The sequence below is a fragment of the Passer montanus genome, unplaced genomic scaffold (genome assembly GCF_014805655.1).
Source record: "Passer montanus isolate IOZ18808 unplaced genomic scaffold, ASM1480565v1 scaffold26, whole genome shotgun sequence".
Lineage (NCBI taxonomy): Eukaryota > Metazoa > Chordata > Aves > Passeriformes > Passeridae > Passer > Passer montanus.
This window is the reverse complement of record NW_024367261.1, coordinates 7356949-7382428: the sequence shown is the minus strand read 5'-3', so window position 1 is coordinate 7382428 and position 25480 is coordinate 7356949. Positions and strand designations below refer to the sequence as shown.

General features: G+C 38.3%; 1 long non-coding RNA gene across 1 annotated transcript; it reads left to right on the top strand.

Annotated features, from left to right (window-relative positions):
- The first annotated feature begins 600 nt into the window (after positions 1–600).
- On the top strand, positions 601–24492 carry LOC120503525. The gene is made up of 3 exons (XR_005627773.1): positions 601–6645; positions 17760–17842; positions 18967–24492. It is a non-coding gene; the product is annotated as an uncharacterized LOC120503525 (long non-coding RNA).
- Positions 24493–25480: the final 988 nt, after the last annotated feature.

Below are 25480 nucleotides of genomic sequence, written 5' to 3'. Positions count from 1 at the left end.
AGTCTAGGTAGTCAGATGCCTCAATTAGAACTCAGAGACATGCTCTTGCCAATTAGGATTTGTCTTTCAGGGGTGTCTACCTGATAACTTTTTGTCTCCTGGAGCATGTCCATAGTCACAGAGAGGGGGAAGTTAACAAAAACCTACAATTTCTTGTGAAAATGTAACCACAAGGAAAAAAAAAAAAGCAATGTTTTTAACAGTTTACCCAAACACTGTTATTAATAATAAGAGTTGTCATCGTCTATACATGATCATATTGAGGGTTTCATGATGGAAGAAATACTGCTCGACAGATGACAAGGTCTGTTTGGCCAAGGAGGACAGGAGAGAGGGAAAAGAGACCTTTACAGACCGACAGGGTCCTGATGATAATGCTATACATCACCACAAAATCACTTGCAGGTGTACACAAGTCTTGCCATTCCTTCTTGCCCAGTTTCCGTATGCAAGGTCATCCTCCTGGTGCTACCTTAGAAACTGGCCTTATTCTATAGAGGACATTGAATGATAACACTGCGAGTCAGCTGACTGCTGTGTCACAGAGCTGCTGCTTTCTACATTATCGCAACTGCCAGAGCTCTTACTGCTGCAGTTTTCTAGTCGCAGTGCGGCAAAGCAGACGCATAGAACCAGGCACAAAGCAGCATAGATTTTTTTTTTTATTCTTATCTTTTTCATATGAGGGGAATATTCCTGGTGTTAGCGTAGGAACAGACACAGCTTGGATGTGTTGGCTTCCGCCTGGCAGCATTTTCAGCTGAGCAGGGATTGCTCGGAGCTCTGTACCCAAATTGCCTCTGAGGAAGAACGCCTGATTTCCCACTTTGCGTACTAAGAGGGTTTTTTTTCCTTTATGCTATGGTGATGTACCTGCAGCAATAGGACAAAGGAGACGGCACTTGTCACTGTCCGTCCGACTGGGGCCTTTGCAGGTACTCCACGGCCGAAGCAGTGCCAGCATCCCAGGGTCAGATAGATTGGTAATACAGATTGCCGCAGTTTCTTACATCAGTTAGGGCAAAGCTCAAACAAGAAACCAGGCTCTCTGACCTAAATCAGTCCCAGTCCTTCTGGATACAGGGCAGCAGTCGACTAGCAATGACACAACCAGCCATCAAGTGGAGAGTCTCTGGGATTGCAATCTGTATCAGTTGGAGTCTGAGAGAATGAAACCCTGTCGGGTATCCAGTCGCTTCTTCTTCCAATACTACAAATACTACAACTGCAACTACTACTACTGCTACTTCTGGTTTTCGTGCCTGTAAGAAGCTATTAATTGCGGTTGGTCTCTGCCTGTACATTTGCGTGGATTAGTCTGTCTATAACGCAGTCCTTATCTGCTCCTGCTGGAAACCGGGGCATGAAGTCAGCCTGCTTTAACAGTTGTTTCTTTCTGCGTGATGCTATGCAGCTAGAATGGGTTACACTGACAACAAAGGAACAAGCACAAAGCACCACTTTCTTTGCTGGACTGTTACAGGAACATAGCTCTTCTTCAATATGACACCCTGGTCTCTTCTCTTTGCTGGCTTTTTATTTTTTTTTTAATTTAATTCATCTAATCGAAGAGCCTAACAGACACCATCGTGAATGTGGCTTTTAATGATTTGGAAAAGACAGCCTGTGGAGACCGCGATTCGAGACAGCAACACATTTAGGTTATTGCCAATTTTAAATACTTGGTTTGTGAAGCACAGCCCTAAGGGACGAGCTCAGTAACTGAGAGAGAGATTGTAGATAAAGAAATAAAAATGACAAGCGTAATGGAGGCTCTGCAAAAGAGACTGTCAGAGAATCAGTTCATGGATGGCAATTTCACCAGTCTGAATCTGAATAATTCATAGATTGAAATTACCCTGCTTTCACCTTTCCATTTAAACCGGCATGATCTGAATCTCTAATAAATTTTCAAGATAAAGTTAAATGCCAATTTGAATCTGAAGAGCTTTTAAAACCAGATGCTACACCCTGAATCTTTCGATACCTTTCACAATTATCCTGTGAGAACCGCACTTCATCACGAAGCACCATTACCAGTGAAAATTACTGTGATTACAATAGCAACAATAGAATACCATCAAATGATCTCTAATATACCTAATTTACCAAGGCTGACTGTGTGCCCATTGTGTTTCACCACGTCTGGCATTGGATCAATATCACAGTGGAACAAAAATGCCTTAGTGTGTGCTTCCTTTTGGTACCTTTAACTTTGACAGCACGGGAAAAAATCTACCTGCTGTTAAATGTTTTTACAGCCAATCTACATGCCTGCTGTAGGATCTGATTGATTCTCTATGATTTTCTTTAGTTCTTGGGTATCAGATGTCTTTGTCTTACTAATTAGTTTATAATATATACAAAGACTGCAGCAAGTGAGTGCCAGCACAGGGACCCTGCACTGCTTCTGCAGTTGTAGCACTCTCACTGGGGAAGCCAAAAAGAGTTTGGTGCCTTATGTGAGTAATTACTCCTGTCTGAGTTAGAAATGCTTTGTAGCATCACCGGTCTTGGTTATACTAAATGAAAAGTGTATGCAAAAGCCATGGTCAAGAGAAATTATTGTGTATAATACTAACAAGATTTTCCCCCATTCAGCAATTAGCATGTGGTTGTGAGAGACAGGCTGTGACTCCTTCTGTGTGTGTGCATGTGTGTGCGTGTGCATGTGTGTGTAGGTATGCATGCACGTACATAAATGTAAAGCTACTGTGCTCTGTGAATGAATATGTGCTCATCTCTGAAAGTAACAACTTTCTCTGACAAGCCAGGCGCTGTGTTTTGCTGCAATCTGCTCAGTTGTAACAAATTCCTCTTCTGAAGGTGTAAATTTCCTATAGGATGATGTGTGACTTCTGGAACAGTAAGTACCATTTATACAATATGTTGGTGGCTACAGCTATGCTGCAGAATAGTATTTTAAGCATAGTTTGAGTCCCTGTAGCATAACTAGAATGTGAATAAGTGAGAAACGTACAGAAGGCTGGAAGCAGGCATGGAGGCGACTGTATCTGCTGTTTGTACGTGTGTGAGTTGTGCACTTCACGTTTGTTTTTCATTTTATAATCTGATTTACTCTGCCTTCAGGGAATATTTTCTAAGGAAGGAAGGTAAGCAGTATTTCTTATTTCTATGGCGGTGTTGAATTTCTGTTAAGGGAAATGCATGTTTACAGGACATAGTTATATAATACAGCATGATCTCATGACATCTAATTCAATGTTTCAATATTTTTTTATGTTAAAACTGAGCAAGAAAGCATATTTAAAATATGTGTTTTTATTGAAAATACACTTCTAAAAATGCTATACAAAAACAATTTACAGGTTTTGTTTGCATTCATCTTTTGCTCTTTACTGTTTTTAAATAAGTGCCTATTCTGCCTAAATACTAATGGTCTTGAAACCTTCGGCTGTTATATATTTTGTCTTTTCAAAACACAATTTACTGTACTTCTAAATTTTCTGTATATTAGTGGAGACTGTTCTCTAGAGGTAGAAGGGGCAAAAGGTTTTACAGCTTGAGCTGTGATAACAAAGGAACTTGAAAGGGCACAAAATATGATTATACAAAAACCTCAAATTTTAAATGATTCAGTAATGTGATTTAGCAAAATGCTGTTCTTAGACAACACACTCTCAAGATACTACACTCTCTGGAAATAATTCGTCCATTCAGTGCTACATTTGTATTCTTCATTTTCACGTAGTATTCAAAACTTAACAAAGAAAAAGCTGAGAGTAAATACCGAAACTGGTAAAAGTGTAACACCTACATTGTGTTACTGTGGTAATAAAATCCAGACATATATACTGAACTTTACTGAAGAGAACTAGTCATTGTGGTTTAACTATTTTATGAAGGGCATTTTATGTTTTTATGTACAGAAATATAACATATACTGATATAACTACTATTCTGCAAGTACCATGCAAACAGAAATGTGAATATTTTGCAAAAAATATACAAGTACCTGACAGCATTGGCAGTATTATCATTACTGCCACACTCCTCCAGTATCATATATTGCATTGAAATCATGGTCTGTTAACCAACTGGATTTCACTAGGTATTTACAACCCTAATTTTTTTATCAGTCATATCTGCTGCAACAGCCTGTAGAAAGCAGCCATGTGATGCAAGGTGTCCTCACTAACAAGTGCAGAGCAAAGCCAAGGGAGACCTCACAAGCTATTGGTGGCTTCACACAAGGGCCTGATCCAAATCCTTCTGTGGAACTGTGCTGGAGTCCTCTAACTTTGTGTTTCTGTTATAGAGCTCTAAGCATGCTGCTGGCATTCTCCCACTGCTCCATACTGGCCTCACATTCCAAAACATGCAGTGCTGTCAGGTCAGGCCTAATGCTGTTTGCCAGTGAGAGCTCCTGCAGGATTTGCCAGACACTGTTAGGACAGCACACTCAGGAGGTGAGAGTATCCATGAGACTCTGCTAAAAGTAGTCTGGAAAAGTTTGGAAACCTTGGGAAGCGAGTTCTGCCGTTTGGGGTGATGTGTGTTTCAAAGGTAGCAGGATTTCAGTCTGTCAGCAGGATACACTACAAGTGCAAATGGAGAAAAAAGCCTTTAAACTTTTCCAGATGCAGGGTTGTGAAGAGAAGATTAGCAAAATTACTTAATAGAAAGTATTAAAATGTAGTGAAGTTATATCATCCATATATGTTCTGTATTTTCTATCAGATAGCTATAGCTGAAGTGTTTAGTATTTATTATTGTATGTGTCAAAATAAATGGCAGACTGCAACATGAAACTTCTAACATAAGGCCACTAATTACAGCAATAGGGATTCAACAGTTAATATACATCATATCAAAAGATGTATTAGTCTGGTTTTATGCCTGTTTTTCATTGTTTTACACTTGTCTATAAATCAATCTGCTATGGCGAAGGATGGACAAAACCCTTCTTGACGTGAGTTCCCAACTAAACACAGCTATCCGCTTCAGTAAAAATACTCCGATGCATTTGGTAGGCCCTCATCTGCAGCTAGGCAGCTACCATGATGCAACCACACACATGAAAAACATATTGGAGCCCATTCTATTACCACAGAATTTAATAACAAGTCTCCCTGTGCCATCAACATAAACGATAGATCCGTTAATTTCCTTCCATTACATCCTTTTTGTGAAAGTTGCTGCTATTTTGTTGGGTTTTTTTCTCCCTGCTTACAACAGTCACAAATAGTTGACATAATGCTGAAGAGAAGATCCTTTCTGTTCACCAGGACACAAGACCTGAGCCAAACATACACTGAAATCAACATCTCAGGATAGGTTTATTTGACAACTGAAAAGACCTTCTCATCTGTAGTTGATAATATTTGTGCTCACTTTCTTGTCAATTCTGCATTATCATCTGCTATAAAACACACAAGTTCTGATCTGTAATGGTTGTACCTATTGGGACAAGAGCCCTGAGGATAGGGGGTCTGTTGTGGGTTTCATTGCGGTTTTTTGTCACTGTTCTGTTGCTTTGAATTAATTGCAACTGCCTATGGAAATATGATCCCTTAAGAATGTACAGAAATACATTATTAATGATTATGTATGAAGAATTGCTAGATTCCCCTGCATTCTGGCTGCTATGAATTTCACACCATCATCCCCAAAGAAAAAACGTTAGGGAGAAAGTAAGACCAATGTAACTTGAAATTAGAGCAGCAGCATTTCCAAAACAATCATTTTTGACACAGGAAATTCACAGTTAAACAGAAGAACATCTAAGTGATTCACTGACACAATTAAAATACCTGAGCAGCTCTCTTTGTCTTTGATGTCATAACTTCAGGATGTGATAGAGGTAAACAATTTGCCATGTCAGGTTATATACAGATATATACAGATAGGATCAAAACCCACCTTTGGTTTTAAAAGTATTTGCACTGCATTTCAATGTATTGGTTTAGTTTCTTTATGGACTATAAATGTACACCTGCTCTGTGCTTTTAGCTGTGTAACATAACCAGAAGTTCTGAAAATCAAATTATTTCTGACAAACTAAAAGAGGGAAATGAAATCCTAAATGGGAATTGCAGAAGAAGCAATGGGTTTCCCAGGTCTCATGCCAACAGAGATTCTTGCTGGGGATTTTCCAGGTCAGGTTAGACTTCTTATTGTGTTAGAACTTGTTCTTAAAAAAAACCCTATAGTTAAAAATGAGCGGGAATTCAAACCATGGCCAAAGTTTTGCCCAAAACCATAAGGGATTTTTTTTTCTTTTCTAACTACATTTGACATTATTTCTTCCACAGGCCTTGCCTCAAAGTTTATCAAGAGACTCTGTTCAAAATAATATTTGCAATACTATATTTGGTAATGCAAAGTGAAGCACACACAACAAATTAGCAGCTGTGTGCTAAACTGGGAAATGTTAAAATAGAAAAAAATATAAATTGATAGATTATGGTGTTACCACTATACTGTTTACTTATAGTCAATACTTCACAGAGATAGTGCAGAAATAAATGTACAGCTAAATTATACAGTTACACTCAGTGAAATGCTCAGTAGAAAAGCCTTATATTGTACTCACCTGTTTCTGTTTCTTCTGCCTATGTTCATTCAAAACCCACCTCCAGTGGCACAGCAGTCACAACAACTGGCTACCCCTCAAACCTGCAGGTAAGAAGTTTCACTGAGGTCGTCAAAGGATGAGATCCCTCATCTTGTGCTCCTATGGGCAATGTCCTGGTTGGTGGAGCCAGGGGAGAGGCAGGTGTGCAGAGGGGCATTGACATGACACACTTCTGACTCCTACAAAGCAAAAGTGGGAAAATGTCATTATTAAGTAATTAAAGAGGAATAGGAACATCTTCAATTTCTATGTTTTTAAAGGCAGCTCTTCTGCAAACTTGCCAAATTTATACCTAGCACAATTATCATGTGGTGAAACTCCAAGTCATGGAGAAAATTTAAATTGTCAATTGAGACTGTGGAAAAAGGGTCCATAACCCAAGAGACTACACTAATGTTTACTCATACACATTGCTAACATTACTTTTAATTTGCATGTAAATGCAGCTGCCATGTCACTGCACCCATTATGTCTGTAAAGTGACCATATATTTCAGATTTGGCTTAAGCAGCTACATCCCATTTAAACTGGCCTTTTGTTTTGCTTTTCCTTCGAGTGGCATAGCATGCCCTTTGTTATGCATGCAAGTAAGCACGAATTGTTGCAACTCCTTTTGTGAAAAGGTATGGTTTCTCCTCAAAGCTTGTCTGTACTAAACTTATCACCTTCCCATGAGGGGCAGCCTGTCTTTGCAAGCTGATGGCTTGGTATGGTTATGAATTGCATGCAGTTTGTATTTTTTGTATTCTGTGTTTGTCTCCTTACATTTAGAAGTTGGAGTGCACCCTTTCCCCTGCCACTGAACTAGGTAATCACTTTAAAAAAAATTAAGGACATGTGCTTCATCTTCTGAATGCCTCAGAGTGTGTGACTTCCTGAGCTTTCCGAGCAGAATCTGGAATATGTGCAGGATGGATTTCCTTTGGGGAAAAAAAAAAAAAAGAAGAAAAAAAAATTTCTGGTGCTTCTGACTGCCTCAATTTACACAATATACACAATACTTGTAGCCATAAACTTTGAGTCTTTATTTTACTTTTGTAAATAAGTACGTCTAAACACAATTTTTTCACCTTACAGGGCACTTCATGAAAATAATTTCTTTAACAAATGTGAGTCACATAATGAATCAGTAACAGTTGGGGGAAATCCTGATGCAAAGTAGTGCTCTCATCATTAGTGCTGTGTGTGGTAAATTAGGAGCAGGCTCTTCAGGAAATGAGGACAAAAAGGCGGAATTGCTGCTCATTAAGAGTTTGTCTTGAGCACAGAGTTCATGCTCTTTAAGAACAATAAGAACATCCTAAGTTTGTGTTTGAAATAAATAAATAAATACATATATATATGTATATATATATATATATATGCACACACATACATACATAACTTGGGAGAATTTTGATCACTAGCTAATACACAAAAGTTATAAAATTGGCTACTCCAAAGAATTTTAAGTGTTAGTGGTACTTTGGGAATGTTAGGGGCTGCAAATAAAGCATAGTTGTCAAGCAGTATCATAGATGTGTGAAAATTACTGAATACCTCACCATAATTTTTTTTGTTTTCTTTATTTATAAAGCATTAAAATGCTGTCTTAATGTAGTACTGAAAAAATCCCAACCTCCCTTTTGTTTCAAATTTGGAGAGGTCCTTTCGTCTACCATTACAACAGTAGCCTAGGGACTCTAGGCAGGTACGTATTTCTACTCAGACATTTTATATTATTTGTGGATAAGTAGTCTACTTTCTTCAGCAATTTCTGTGCATTCATAACAGCACAGTGGAAAACATTTGCATTACTATGTATTTAACCATAATACCTGTCAATAAAAATAATTTTTATTGTGCAAGGCACTGTATGAAGGGAAAACAAAAGGTCCATACTTTGGAGTCGATTTTTATCTGAAGGAATAATAATCACTAAATATTTGAGAAGACAATATGCCATTTTCAGTTAAAGAAGATATTTTTTAGAAAACATATGAAAAAGCTCTAAATTGTAGCTGAAATATTCATATTATAAGAGTAAATCAGGTTTTGAACAACTTTATTGCAAGCCTCTTACCTTTTTTATCAAAAATAAAATGCAACCACAGTGATGAATTGATGATTGCATTTAAAAGAAAGTGTGACTCCCACTCCCTCCAAAGAATAACTGCTTTCAGACCTGATTAGATGTTAGAAATAACAATAATAATACCCTTAACCAATCATACAGCATTCATAAACTTACATGTAGCAAAAAATAATTTAATATGCATGGAAGACTTGAAAAGCTTTTCCTCTGCCATCACCAGTTTTGCAAACTTTGTGTGTCTTCTGCATAGTTTTAAGAACTTATCAGGCCTGGTCAAAGAGTTTTAGATGTGAGGCAGCCAATATTCTGTATTTTTATCAGTGCTCAGTTAAATACAATGTAAACAGATTTTTTCATGCTCATCTAACAACCTACCATGGTAACAGGGAAGTTTCTGTATTTTCATTTAAACAATTCACAGTAAATTGCTGATTTTCCCTACCCACAGACAGAACACTGAATTTTAAGAGACAGATTTGAAATAAGAAATCTGGAAAATAAACTAACATGTTCTGGAATATCAGAAGTAGGAAAACTTCTTGGTTTAGATTTACACCAAAAGTATTTGTGAATATTCCCATTATGTGCATTTGTTTTTTTAATTATTGTAACTATAAAGTTGGGCTGGATTTTTGGTTTGTTTTTTAGAAGAGTGGTCATTAACCTGCATCAAGACTGTGAGTTTAGTTGAATTACTTCACGGTCCAGGTTTAGTCAATCTTGCTGTATCTGCATGAGAAAATGACTTAAATGAGTGAGACGAAATTGTATGAAGGGACAAGGTGGCTTCTGCACAATTAGGAATGCAATTTTCATTGATGATGGATAAGTATCTAGTTATTTTAGAAGTGCCTGTCACCAAGTTTCTTAAAAGTATATTTACTCTTCTCCCTCTCCTTTTAAGATTTATCACCACTTGCAAAATACTTTAATTTAATATTCTTCCTTACTCTAAAACTGGTTTATTCAGTTTTCTGATAATTAATAGACACCACCAAGGGTATTTGAACTGTGCATAATATCTTCCCAAATATTAAATTTTCTGCTGGATTAGAGCATAGTCTGTTGAGAAAACTTACTTCAAAAGGCAGCACATCCAAATGCCAGAGACAGAAATTCAAACTAGTCCAAAACAAAGATAAATCAGAAACCATGGATTACTGCCTCTATTTCATTATATTTGCAATGTTGATGACCACTGGAGCCTTTCTACTAATTTCATTCTTTGAAGCTCAGTTTGCTAGCTAAATCATGAATCCTTTCAGAGCTGGAAAACTACTCTAAGCAGAATTTTGGATCTTGTCTGTCCCATTGCATCCCAGCAAAGACATGAGCCTCAAGCAAAACGTGGAGATCATAAATTGAAGTTGAGTGTAACTAATAAACAGAGACTGCTAGCATTGGGGCGTGGGGTGCAGGATTGAGACACGAGTCAGAAGTTAGAAAGGAGAGGATTAAAATCTGGTCTTCTTCATTGCATTTTAAGAATCAGCTTTGGCAGGATGTGGTATCGAGTATAAGTCAAATCATCTTTTGAATTCTTACCAATGATTTGGGTTTTGCTCACAACCTCTTCACCACGAGCAACAGTGTAAAACTCAATGGAGAGAGACACCTTTGCTTTCATCTCCCTGACCTTTTCTGAGCACTGATCACACCAAATGTGTTAAATATCATCCCATATTTGTAGTTGCATTCCCACTGTTTAGAGCCTTCAGAAACACGCAATCACCCGGCACTTACGGTGGCTTCTCTTTGTTTCTCCTCCTTGGAAACTGCAGTTTCACTTTCAAAAGCTAAATCAGAGGCTATTCATTTACAAGCCACAGTAAAACTTTACCAAGTCCCACCTGGTGGCTGGATGCTATTGGGGTGGGCACACCAGACTTCACAGAGGGAAAACACATTCCTCTGTTTAACAGACAAGGCAGCGTGTCCTCCCAAAAGTTTACTGAGGCCTTCAGGCCCATAGCTTCAGTTAGATGTGAATGGCAAAAGCTACTGAACACTGTAGCTAGCAAATACAGATAAGAAGAGGTTAAAAAAAAGAAAAAGCATTTTCATACAAAGGTGAATTGAATTAAATTGAACTGAATAATGTTTTGACATTTTTACAATAAGCTAACAGCTATGCAGTTAATAATACAGTTTCTTCCATAGATATTTTGCAAGTGGGCTTACAGAGAAGGCAAATTATAAATAATGTATTAAAAATACATTTATAATTACATACATATGTGCACACATGCACTTGCAAATAAGAATTTTTAACACAGCCTTATGCATATGCAGTCATTTAACTTTATTTTCAGTAGGGTTCTGTCACTTATTTATATTTTCACAGGGATAAAGAAATGCCACTATTTTGCCTTTGTATGTTTTGATTTTCTTTCTGCTGTTTGGCTTTGCTGATGAGACAACACTGATTAGTTTTTAAATAACTGTAGGTCTTCAGATGTCATAGTGGCATACCACAGATCTGAATTTCAAGAGCCACTGCAGTGTTGGGTGAAACATATTTATTAGCTATTAATAGTGAGACTATAACAGGCATCAGAAGCTGCACAAGAAAACCCTAAGAAATGCTTTCATGTTGGGTCTCTGGACTAAACCCCTGACTGCAATCTCAGCAAATTCTCTCTATTAGTGGAAGTTAGCTTCACAACATATTCCTTGTTTTCTTTGGACATCCTTTCGGGACATGATGTCATTCTTCTAACTCAAATATGTTTGGTTTTTGCTTGCTTCTTTCTTTCTGATATTCAGATTCCATCTTTCCATGGTGACCATCAGGGGCTTTTTTCCTCAGTACTGACTTAGACTAACAGCAAATGCTCATCTGAGGAACTCAGGGGCCAAATGTGGCTCAACTGGTATAAATAAATAGGCAGATGTTATTTTCCATCTGTGTCTCTCTGTTGTCCACACAGCGATAATACTGTTGTCTACACCTTTAAAGAAAACGAGGCAAAATAAAAGTAGTAGAAAGATACACTATAAAGCCCAGGAAATTAGAATGTGACAAATTGCATCTTCACATTAAAAAGAATTAACTTCCAGCCATTAAGTACAATGCAATGCCTATTTATCAAGTTAAATTGTTTTCCTGTTGCAAAGCACAAATATAATTACTGAGGCCTTTTACATATGGATGGCACTTGCTTAAGGATTATTTTTAACACTGTATGCATAAATCAAGTTTAATTTCAATGTTTTGGTTTTTTATTTTACCCCACACTTTCAGGAGACAGGCAAACAATGCTGGAAACAATCTCTTGGATGATGAAAATGCAGTATTTTGCTTACCAAGAAAACTATGCTTGTGGCATTTTCCATGAACTCAACAATCCTCAACATTAAGTAGCTTGAGCTGTTATTTTTTTTGTCCCCACAACTTGTACTGAAAAACTACTCTAGAACCTCACCACTTTTATGGCCAGAATCTCTCTAGCTTCCAACCTAAATTTATTCATGGCCAAATTACACCCATTTGTTCTTGTGCCAACATTGTCTGCTAAGGTAAATAGTTTTTTTCCTTGCCTACTGTTTACCACCCTATTGTGTTTTTAGAGAATAATTATTTCCTGTATCAGTTTTTGTTTCTACTAGACTAAACAAGCAAAAATTTTTGAGCCTTGCTCTTAAAAGCACTTCACTCTGGTAATTTACCCAGTTTTTCACCTGTTTCACCTTCCACAGATGTGATGAAAAAGATCTGTGTGAGATCTCTCAGGTGCTTTAAGCGATGGCATAAATTTTTGCTTTAGTCCAACAAGAAATAGTTTATCTGGTTCATGCTTGGGTGGCATCTGCTTTTTTTTCATGGTTGCATCCCACTGGCAAAGTAGCAAGCCTGCAGTCAGCTAATATGCATACATAGTTCTCTCTCCTGTGTTATTTACAACTGATATGCTTCTAGTTTACAGCACATTTTAAAATTAATCCTTGATTGCACGTCTCCACTGCCAACACCGTGCCTTTCAAGAGTCAGTTTAGCAGCATGTATTGTTAATGTGCTTTTTCCAAGAGTAACACATGTTTGGGATAAGCTGATGCCAAAGATAATAGAAAAATTAAAAGGAATAATGTTGTGAGACCAAAGAGAGGCACTCAGCATTCTGACAACACCAGGCATGGTGTATTAAGGAATAGGAACTTTTCACAAATGCTTCAGTGTAATATGATAGAACATAAATGTTTGAGTGTGATACATTGCATACAATACACTAGGACATTCTTTTTTGGCCTTGTATTCTCATAGCTGCTTAAATATCACATTTTAAAATAATCAGGATTATTATATCAATTAGTTACAGGGTAAAAAAAGCTTTGATACTGTCTGGTTGTAAAGGGTCCATTTAAGGAGACCGTGCATTCTGGAATGAAGACTATATAACTCCTAAGTTTTAACAAACACGGACACTTTCACAAGCACGTTGATGATTTTGGACTGCAAGTTCAAATAGCTATGAATTTAGAAACTTTGAATCCTTAAGAAAATTATAGATATTTCCTCATTTTTATGTGGAAGCCATCAATCTATAAAATACCTTTAGTTGTGCAATTACAGATAGCAGAAGGGTAGTAAATTCCAACACTTAGCAGCTTCACCCTTCATTAGAAAGATAAACTAGATTCCTGAAGGATCTTTTAGAGAGAGAAAGATTATTTTAAAGTCATGTGATAGCTTTTCTTAAAAAATTTTGCATAAGAGTGCTGGATGAGAAAATCTATTTAAACGAGCTGTCTGCTAGGGCGTGCAGCTTTAGAGAATTCTTGAAAAATCTTTTTTGTCAGTTTTAAATTTGATGGGAAGGGAAACTGTATCTGCTCAGGATTACTTTATTAAGTTATTAAAAGGTAGTTTTACTTAGTGTGCCCTCCTTGACTACATAATACCTTCTTTGATGTTGAAGTGGTAAAGTGAACACGTTAACTTTTTGATGCATGATAAGTAATGTTTAATACATTTTATTTTGTTTGGGGCACCCCTGTGGAGCTGATAGTTGTGCAATAATCACTGCTGTACAAAGCAGGGGAGTGCCTGGAGTGCATTGGGATGCAGCTCTGGGGTCACAGGAAGGATATCAACCTGCTGGAGCCAGTCCAGATGGGGGCCAACACGATGATCAGAGCGCTGGACCATGTTCCCAGTGAGGAATGGCTGAGAGAATCGGGATTGTTCAGCCTGGAGAAGAGAAGGCTTTGGGGTAACCTAATTGTGGCCCTCCAGTACCTGGAGGGAGCCTGCAGAAAACGTGGAGAGAAACATTTCACAAGGACATGTAGTGAAAGGACAAAGGGAAATGGCTTCAAGCAGAAAGATAGTAGGTTTACATTAGGTATTAGGAAAAACTTCTTGACTGTGAGGGTGGGGAGGCACTGGAACAGGCTGCCAAGAGAAGCTGTGGATGCCCCTCCCCTGAAAGTGTTCAAGTCTAGGCTGGAGAAGGCTTTGAATGAACTGATCCAGGGAAAAGTGTCTCTGCACTTGGCAGAGGGTTTGAAACTAGATGATCTTTAAGGTTCCTTCCAACCAAAACCATTCTAGGATTCTATGATATGCAAATAGTGGGTTCAAAAAGTAAATTAATTGATATTTCTGTTCTAAAAGTTTATTTTCTTTATCCATAATTCACTTATTTTTATGAATATTTGAGGCATCAAAAACTTGCAGGCCTTCACTGCAGCAGAGTGCAACCAAGTGATCATATTAACTTGAAAAGATTAATTTTAAAACAGTTCTTTCCCTTAATACACTCCTTTCCTTTTTGCTAGTTATAATTAGTTAAAAGTATTTGTCAAACTGGGACAAAGGTTTGTTATTAATCTTTCTTCTTTAGACAATGATAGACTTTTTGTATTGATAAAGGAAAGGGATTTGCAAAGTGCCTGACAAAGTGAAACACCACAGAATGTAAAATGTAGCAGAGGGTAACACTACCCTACTGATTTTGATCTCATAAAGAGTTTAGGCTAATTAAAAAAGAATTAAACTACACATGACAGATACCTGTCACATTGCTTCATATACTGCTGGAGGATACACAGGACCATAGGGGTCATTGCAAGAACATACAAGAAAAACAAAACACAATTTCTGCATCCAAGTACAGTGGCTTTTGCAGGTAAACATGGCATACTCGTTTGACAAGATGTTCTTTTGCACAATATAATTTTGTTATTAATACAGATTCTATATAGAAAACTATTTGTTAACTGGTTTAAGATAGCTTGGAGGGGTAGCAAAGAAGAGTAGATCCCTTCAGCATTTAATTACATGTGAAACACTCAGTATAAAATAGGAGTTTCTCCTCTTGTGCAGTACCTTCTAGTGCCATTTTGAAACAAAAAGCAATAATAATTTCCCAAGCTGAGAAAATTTATGCTTCTCTGAGAATCTGGCCTCATCATTAAGTTAATAGTGTTTGGCACCTATACAGAGAAGCATCCAGAAAACACATCTGTGTAAAACAGAGATTTTTTTTTTTCCCCTCAGTTGTTTTCTCTTTATTATTTGTGTTGGCTTCCTTGCCATTAGATTTCTTGGAGCTCTGATTCAGGGCAAAATAGATCTGCTATTTCCTGAAAGAAGATTACTTAGTATGGAGTAAGGGAAGTAAGTAGGGTAACTTTGATGACATAAATCTGTTTTAAGAGGGTTAAGGTGGATGTAAACCCAAAGGTTATGATAATTTTCAATTTCACATTGTAAGGAGTGTCATGTAAATTCAAGGTAAAAAGTGGAACAAAAGTCCTCTCTGAGAATTAGGAGCCATGCATCATCATGGATGCTGCTGTGCCATGCAGGCTGATGGGACAGAGCTCTGTGCCTCACTCCAGCACTGACTCCAGCTTCCCCTTCAGTATGGGATGGCAGTGGCTTAAAATGATACAGTCTGCAATGATATAGGTCTTTTCCCCCATATATTGTATGATATAGCTCTCATACAATACGAGGGCTTTGGCACCTTGGTCCCGCTTCAGAGTAGTTCAATACTGAGAGAAACTCTATAGCTGATGAGGATTTGTCTGCCTTTCAAGTGACACCTTAAAATCAGGTGTGTCAGGGCACATTTTGTGTGGATGACTGGAGTGTTGTATGCAAGTAGTTGTGACTTGTGCTTTCAGAGAAGGCAGTATGATTGCTGTGCACAGCCTGTGTGACTATTGAAATGATAGAGTCACAAATGTGCTCCCAATTTCACTGCCCACATATTTCCTGCTTCCTTGCACACAGAACTGCAATAGGCAGGGTTGGTTTAGGAGACTCTCTGGGGCCTTAGTAGAGCAGGTATTCCCCAGTGGAGCTGGGAAGAGAAAGAAACTGGTAGCCAAATAGCAGTAATGGTGAGATGCTGCAACTCATGAAGGTTTATAATACCAGGTTATTTCCAGTTTCTTTAAATAAATTATTTCCTGCTTCTTTAATTATGTCAGGTTATTGTAATGATTAAAGAAACAATCAATAAATAAATAATCAATTCCTCCCTTACAAGCACTTTATATTTGAGATGTGCAAAATGGTTGAGTTGAAAGGGAGATAAGGCTGCTCGGGCTGTGCACCCGAGCTGGATGTGGGTTGCTCCCTTTCAGGTGTGTGGTCTAAGCTTCAGGTGATGGGAGTGGTTCCATGTTTTTTGAAGTTTTTCATCTTTTTTCATCTTCCTCCCGGCATATCACAGGCCTTTCCCATCAGCAGCAAAAATTGAGCAGATGTCTCATGGGGCTGTTCCCATTTTGGTACCACAGTATTACATACACTGGGTGACCAAGCTTTCCTTTTGCATGTTGCCCTCTCTGTCTGAGCTTCAGCTAAACACTTTGTTCATTTAAATAACACTAGCACAAACCCCTTGCAAGTTCACTTTCAAATTTGAAGCTGCTTTTTATTTTTTTTTCTAATCCTGAGACTTTATCCTTGACTTTGTTGAGTCTTTGCAGGCTTTGTGCCACTTGTAGAATCCTAGAAGGTGGATTACTGTAAAGTAAGAATAGACCCTTAGAGGCTTCCAGTGTAACCATCCAGGTTGAAAGTCCTTTTAAAAAACTTAATCAGTTAATGATTAAAAAAAGAAATTTTCAAACTATTTTGGCTTTAATAGCAGAAAAAATCCCCAATAAAACAGATACACTGACAAAATGAAAACAGCAATTTCACTTATTACTAAAAAGTACAAAATGTTAACATTAAAGGTATTTTTAAAGTAACATTTATGAGTGTTACACACATGAACATTGAACATATATTCCCTTAAAATAATCTAGCAAGGAAATAAAACAGCCATTTGCATTTTACTTTTGCACATGGGTTTATCGAGATAATATATGTATCTTTTTGTATGCTGAGACATTGCTTTGTCTCTGTCTCAGCCTGTCTAGGGTGTATGAATATTGACTAACATACACCCCATGGTGTATTATTGCTTACTTGAAGCATAATACTGCATGACCTTGTTTTCTCTCTTAATTATATTTTTCCCTTGTAGGAAAGTAAGTTTACTCACTCTGAATCGTGCCAAACCGCATAATTTGGAAAAGAATATTGTGGCTCAACTTGGAAAGTACTAACTGGGCTCCAGCCATCACTGGGAAAGCTGTATAGTCTTTTATTATTTTAACTGGCCAAATGCCCTTTGTTACCACATTAACAGTCTCCCTATGGTGCATGTAACTTTGATATTATTTCCACTTTTAAGCTAAATTTGACCAGATGAAAGACACAAACCCTCCAATTTTTTAATAAAAAAATAGCATGTTTTGTTACTCCTGTACTTCAGAAGGAAAGTCTGTGAAAATGATAACCTTTGTCTGCTGGCCAAAGTTTTTGTTCAGTAAACCCATCCTGCCAGCTGTTCTCATTGGCGAGAGGAAAGATAATATTTTGGTATCTTTAATATCTCCATTGTGAGCCGAAGTTCTGCTTGTGCCATCATTTAAATCATGCATGTTAACATTGGTCTGGCAAACGATGCTACACTTTATAAAAAGACCTCAGTTTGGATGGTATCACCACAATGTTGCAATAAAGCTGTTTCAGACTGCCACATACAGCTTAAATCACTCACTGCCTATGGGCTCTTGCAGGTGCTCTGGACTGTGCTGCTGCTGGAGAAGTGCTGGAGAACTGCTCTCAAAGGCCTAAAGAAGACACTGAAAGAGATTTAAAGGTGCATTTTAGTCCGATGTCACCAGGAGCTAAAGGTGCAAAACACCTCAAAAGTCTGGGCTCCCACTCACATTCCTTTGGTCCTCATCTCTTGAAGCAGACTGGACAAGGATCAGCTTGGTGACTAAGATCCTGTCCCTAGGAAATGAGGAGGGATGGCCAGACAGAAACAAAGAGATACAAAGTGGTCACCTAAAGATCTAGGCCAAGACAGATACACTTCCCACGCTGAGAATATCTGAATCAACATGTGCATTGGGAATGCTCTCTCTCCAGATCCATTTTTGACTGCAAGTTTTAGTTTCTGCTGGAACATAAAGGGTGTTCTCATCATGTTTAAGAACGTTCAAGAATGTCTTTCTCAGTTTACAGGTAACCTGAAGCCAGGGTGGTTACAGGCATATTGGATCCCTCACCTTGGCAGAGGATTATTTCTGCACATGTTTCAGAACAGCTCAGCACTAAAGACTTATAAGGGGAGAAAAAAATTTATGATCCTGCAAAAATTTGCTTGGATTCCTTGAAGGTTTCCAAGATTTCTTAAAGTTCTCAATGAGCACAAGCAAAATGATTGGTATAAAAGTAGGTCTCAAGTCTTTGCCTGTCTAGACATAAAGCCTCTTTCGCTAAAATGAAGCATGAGGGAAGACAAGATAGTCTCTTAAAACAAGAATTTAATTCCTTTTTGCATTACTGTAATTATACTATCTTAAATGGTCTCAGATTAATGGTGCTTGTGGCCATGAAACCTTGCACAATCTGAAACAGGACTGAGCCCTCCCTGAACCTTACTGGCTCCTTTATAGCCTTCTCCTTGTACTTGACAGTGTAGGGCACATTCCAAAGAAAATGAGGATAGTTCCTATGTCCTGGCCACCTATTGCTTTTGTAACACCTTGATGTAAAAGTTAATAGCAAAATAGATGGTGCATTTTGTTAGCAGGGCCAGCCCAACAACCACACTAATGATAGTGCAATTATACCTGGGATGCAAGTTTTCATTTAAGTACATTTCCCCTGGCATCTCCAGTATGTGATTTTTGGGGGGAAAGAAAGAAAAGAAAAAGTATTTTTTAATTTCCTCCAGAAGCATAAAATCATTCAGTAGTTTTTTCTCTCCTTCAGGTTAGCTTTCATCACTGCAGATACAGCTACAAGTATTTATTTGAAGTTTTCTTTCTTTCTGAACTGCCAGAGCCTCTCAAGGTACATTTCAGGTAAGGTCAATCCATCAATCAAATGCAAAGGCACTAGGGAAACATATTTTAAAATGACAAATACTTTTTGGTAGCACTCTCTCAGATTACTTCCCCAAATTTGGCTTTTTGCAGTTAGCATGCCTCATGCACCATCCTGCCCGCTCCCCATATGTCTCTATGTCATTATTAATGCGTACTGCAGCTCCACAAAGGTGTTCTGGGTGGAACTTGGCCCAGAGACCTTGACTGGAGGGAAACTGTAAACCCTGGCCTCTCTGGAAGGGCAGTGTTCCTACTCTCCTGCTCCAAACCCTGCCATGGGCGGCTGAGCATCCCGGGCAGCGTCGTCCCGTGCAGCACAAGGCCAGGGCAGCCACCAGGACACTGCCAGAAAACACGCCAGGCTCAGCCCCACAGGTTGAGTTACTGACACTCGCCAGCTGCTCCTTGTGCAGAAGAACTTCAGCACCTTCCTCTTGCCTTACAAGTACAAGTATTGTAAATAATACAATTAAGGCAGTAAATAAAGGTAGTGTGCTGAGAGAAAAAGAAAAATCTTCTGTTTTTAAACTTCACTCACAACAACTTGCAAAAGGTAGATGGTCACATAATTTTAAATTAAAGTTAAAGTTATTGGGAGAAAAAAGAATCCACAGACACAGTACATGCAGCAGACCGTGAAAGCCATCTGACCTGTCATTTGAATCCTTCTGTATCAAAGAACCATGTTAACAATAACTGTAATGAATTTAGACTTATTATGCATGCATGAACAATAAAACCCCAAAAAAATCTACTATGGTAGCACTTGAGGTTAAGAAAAGGAAGGTGGAAGCTTGTAAAAGATGTATCAAGAATGACAAGCCCAAGAGGAAGATACCTCCCAGCAGCTCAAGGACTTAGAGTAAACACCGAAAAAGCTGCTGTGGTTACAGAGGTAGTTTATTTCCAAAGATTCCATCCCTCACAAAGTTTAAGGTGAAAATGAGAAATAAACCATAAAGTGATTGTATGCCCAAAAAGAAATTGACAGGCATCACAAACTTTTAGTTAATACCTTCCTGTAGTAAGCAAGACACCTGTCAAAGAATGCTGCAGTAGATTGCTAAGATACAAAGGAGCACAGAGGAGAAGGTCCTGCCAGTGAGCTGCAGGAATTCTTTGCCTCCCTGTTTGCTCTAAACTCAAGGAGGTTCCCTTGTTGTGACCCCTTTATACAGCATACATTGGGGACATGATTGAAAATTATATATCAGTTTGTTTCTCCCTAAGAAAGAGAAAATAGAAGAAATAGAAATCTAAGTTGTAACAATTTCAAAGGATAACAAAAACTAGGATTAGTTTAGATGGCAAAGAGAACATAAAGTGAAATCTCTAAAATCAAGAGTAACAACAAAAGGTCTAATAGGGAATGGAAGATTTTTGTGGCATAGGAAGCAGTGAAAAAGGATACATCAAATCATTATCTACTTTAAAACAAAGGAAACCAAAAGTATTTCTTCCTACCGACTGGTGGTAATTTGGAGCCTCCTTGCTGCAAAAGGCTGTGGTTTACAGAACTTGATGTGAGTTAGACCTCCTGGACAAACTCATCCATTGTCACTTGTTAAATAGAAAGATTCTACCTCTGACTTTGAAAGTCAGATTGCTAGAAGTTCATAATAAAAGGCAGGTAGGTATAAGCAATCACTACATGATTGTCATTTTATAATGATCTTCAGTAATCACCCTCTGTTTTTGACCACTTTTCATCACTTTTGGAGCCAGAATACTAGGCTAGTTGGATCTTTTTCAGCCTGAGCTGGAAAATTATTAAATATAAAATGTTCTTTCATATTTGTTCTGTAAAAGAAATCCTCACATAGTATGAACTACCCAGGATTCACCCACTTCTGTAGATCTGTAACAAGTCACAGCAGCTGAGAACCCGCTCAGAACACTCCACGTTGGCTGACACAGCAAAACTGGAAACCCAGCTTTACAAAGCACAGTTTTCAGGGAGCTCATTGCACACAAGAGTGTCAATTGACCATTTACTGGGCTTCCTGTGCACTGACCTCTACCAAAAGGGAAAGAGAAAAGAGAAGCAAGGAGAGCACAGAGTCTGCAGCCCCCCTTTTCCTGCAGCCCTTTGCTCTCAGGGGATTTTCTAGGATTTACATAATACAGTGATGAAGTGAGACTGGGACACTGTGGGACCTTCAGCTTTTATTTTCATGGATTGTTTTATTAGAAGACTTGGCTGAAATATTCTGTTCCCTTTTTCCCAAGAAAATATCCCTGATGGTAAATGCTTCTTCTACAATACTTTACAGTGAAATCTCTGAGACTTACATAGCTCACACCTAGCTGTCCCACCTAAACTTTCTTTCACTCCAATCTCTAGGTCAAATAACTACATCAAATAATATAAATAATACACGATTCATAGAAAACACTTTGCTTTGAACAAAAATGCAATATTTTTTTTTTGCATTTTCAACCACTGAAGCAGAACTTCAGTCATTTAATAAACACCATAACTTGAAGTTAACCAGTAATTTTTTTTCAGGACATACACAGAGAGAGAATTTTTCTGTTGTAATGCAATTCCCTATGATTCATAGTTAACAACTAGTTTGTTTTCTTTATAACCTTGAGAAAAATACAAAAGGTATTTCATTATTTTATTAGATATGTAAACATGCAAACGTTTCCTGTTGCTTTAAGGAATGACTTCTGTAAGCAGTTATCTGTAGTACATCTAAATTAAATCGCCATGTTAGAAGGAAGAGAAGCCATTTTGTATTCAGTCATTAAACAGAATCAGGAACAGTTGCTAAAATAATGTATCCCCATTATTCATTACTACTATGCTTCACTTGTAGGAATAGATACCTGATAAGAATTGTACCAGAACTAAAGATGCTAATGAATGATTAAAAGCTAAGGAGCAGATGCAAAGGGCAAGTAGAACAAGAACACCTCATTTCTTTTTTTTCTGAGAATACGTGTTCTACTTCATTCTCTTCCACTGAGTTTTGGTTTCTGATCTCTACGATACAATGGACTGAACTAGTACTGGATTTGGACTCTTTCCAATTTTGTGGAAAGCTGTCTTTCTTAAATTGTGACAAAATAATCAAAAACTTGACAAATTTTGTTAACTAAGAGTAATAATAATGTCAAAAATGTCAATAGAAATATTCCATTTAGGTGATCTTCAAAGCATTTCATCTGTACTTATGTCTTATAACTAAAAGCTATTTCACAGGAAACCAAAATCTTTAAATTGATGTGTCAAAATCTTGTTTTATAAAAACTAATTTTTCATGGCCTTGAAATCTCATTTGACCTATTTCTGGCAAAGTTTTGGCTAAGACAAATAGAGGCATTTTTGGATGAAACTCATTTTGTCAAAAAAGCTCCAAGGTAGCTCTGCTGTCCATGATAGTCTGTACAAATATCACAGGAAACTTCTGGTATACGCAAAGGCTTAATCAGCTGGAACTTGACTAACACGCAGACACGTATCTAACTGATCCCCAGCTGACTAGGAAATCTGTGTCCCATATGCTGTTTAAAAAGGGAGGTCATAAAATTTAATTAGTCAGGAGAAAGAATTGGAGCTTGGTTTCCTGGGACGTTTATTTGTTTGGTTTTGAACCTTTTTTATGCCTATTCAAACCCCATATATTCACCTAATCCACAGATTGCTCTCCTGCTCACAAGGTTTGTATCTTGCACTATCTAAATTCACTGAGAATTTTATTTGCATACCAAGAATTCAGGCCACAGAGAAGCCACCTTGAGAACTCAGGAGATGAGTAAACCCATTATGGACACACATGCTAGACTGCCTGGGAAATTAGCACACAGTCATTTATACCACAAATGAATACTTCACCAAATCAGTGTCTTTCAGTCACAGCTGTCAGCAAACTCCTTGTTTTCTTTTTGTTCCTAGCGAAAAGGCACAATTTTAGGTAGGAAATCAAAGCTCCCTGACTCTTCACAGGTAAATTTGCACAGATCTTTTGTAAAAAGCTCACAGACCTCCTGAATCCATGGACCACATGTGCAAAGCAGCACCAGCACTACAAACTTGCTTCCACATAGAAAATCATCACAGTGCACAAAGACCGTGAAGTACCTTGATACTGCTTTCAAAAAATCCATTTATTTCAAATTTAACTATTCTTTGATTACAAACACAGACCTATGTTTCTAAGTGACTTGTCCAAGTGACAAGGGGAGAGCCTGGATTATGATTAGAAAGCTGGTTGATTACCTAATCCCATAGTCCTGTGTTTTCTGGTTCCAATTCCAGGTATTTTGCCAAACCAATCTGAGAAAATTTTCCTCCTGCTCAATGAAGAATTGTGATGGTGGTGCAAAATAGAAATCTTGGGCATAATGAAGTGCTCATGGCACCAGCAGAGACTTCGACTTTACACTTAAGCCTTATTAAGGCTTGGTTACTTTTTAGAGTGGTAGGAAAGCAAGCAAAGAGCCTGATGTGCTCTGCCAGAGCAGCTTTGTCAAGCCCTGCAGGGGCAGTCCAGGGGATTACCAGCCGCAGCTGCCTGCCCTCGGCAGGGCGGGATGCCAGCCCCCAGCTGCTCCCCTTGTTCTCCTGACTGCAGAACATGCACAAACACACTTGGGTCTCCTTATGACATCTGCATTTAAAAAGCAAGAGGAAAATTCAGGGCTGGGAAAAGACCATCTCCCTGATGGCAGGGCACAAACAGCTGTCCTCTAGCAAATCTAACCACAGTCATCCCTGCACTGAACCAGGAGTGAGAGTCAGCTCAGGCTAAAAATAATCAGACCTTTTTTGGGAGTATGGCAGGGCAGGAGCCAGGTTCTTGGCCCCATAAACAATTTTACAAGAGCTAAAGGAGGGCATAGGCTGGGAATGAGCAGCTGGGGGCTGTTAAGATGTCATTGTCAGTGAATGGCACCGCTTCCCTGAATTTTCACTATAACAGAGCTTGAGTGTTCAGATAATCAGCCACGACATCTGAGATATGGGAGCAGATGGGCCAATACCTGCTTAGAGTGCTCTAGTTTGAGTCACTGAAAAGGACATCTGCCTCTGCTCTCAGGCCGGGTGCCTCAGCAGCCCCACTGCAGCTGGGCAGCATCTTCTGTGTGTTTGTGAGCGGGTATTTCTCAGAAGCCTGTACTCTTAGAGCTATTTTGTATGAATATTCACAGGGCAGCCAAAACCCCTCCTGCTGCTAAAATGTACTGAATATTGAGCCTTTGTTGCAACACAGGAAGGTACCACAGCTCCCCAGAGAAACAGTTGCAAGAATGTTTTGAAGATGCCAAACCCAGCAACCTTTTCCCTTAGCCTAGTTCAACAAAATATTAGTATCTGAAACTTTTTACTCTGAGGCACACAAGCGTTCCAGACTACAGCCTTTAGAATGAAAACTTAGCCCAGTTAGTGACATCTGAAATTTCTGAATTTATTTCTGAAACATTATCCTTAAATCTAAAAACTTGCCCTATCTCTTTCCTTGTATCAAGTTCCAAGCCCACCATATTTTTGTCAGTACCACTTGGGCCAGCATACAACACCAGAAGCATATAGAAATGACTAACATGAAAGGGCTGAGTAAAAGGCACTAAAAAACTAAATCAGAAATGAGTCATTGCTTAAGAATTATTATTTTATTTGCTTGTCATTAAACAACTGTTCATAGGCACTGCAAACATTCCACTTTGTGCCTGGGCTTAATAGTGTCAGCTTTGCAGGGATGCCTTCTTCTTCCTCATTGTTTTCACTTGGTCTCTAGGGCAAACAAAACTTTTTTTTTTTTTTTTTTAAATCCTTTAATAAATTAAAGCTGTAATAGAGTTAGAAGCAAATAATTGCACAGTATGGAAATTTCTATCCAGCAAGCCTCAGAACATAACAAAGATCATTACATGCAAACTCTTTCTTGCTCCCTTTGTGCCCTCCTTCCTCCCCACCCTGGTAATCCCCAGAACTCTGTGGTGGCTGAGTAGAATTTGAGGTCAAGTTTTGTCCTGAAAAAATGTGGAGCTAGCCCTCCTCTTCCTTCCCTCTCCCTGTCATCTGCTGACATTTCCAGATGACAGTGTACTGAATCTGAAATGTTTCTTTTGCTAGGAATGCCATCTGTGAGGTGGCAGCTGGGGTGGGAGGGAAGGCACATGGCAAATGAACAGTGATAAATATAGACAGTAGACTAAATTAGAGGAAGTTCCACTTCTTTCCAGTGTTATGGACCTTTGCACGCTTCCATTAAGTGGATACAGCTTCTCTTTAACTGGTGTTTGAACAGCCGGATTGCTTAGCAAGGGAGCAAAATCAGAACATTGGAACAGAGATGTCAAACAAGCCAGTTCAGGCAAAATGCTAAGACTACTGAAATTTCCAAAGTCATTCATGGTTCCACTCCATTTCTATCATATTATACTAT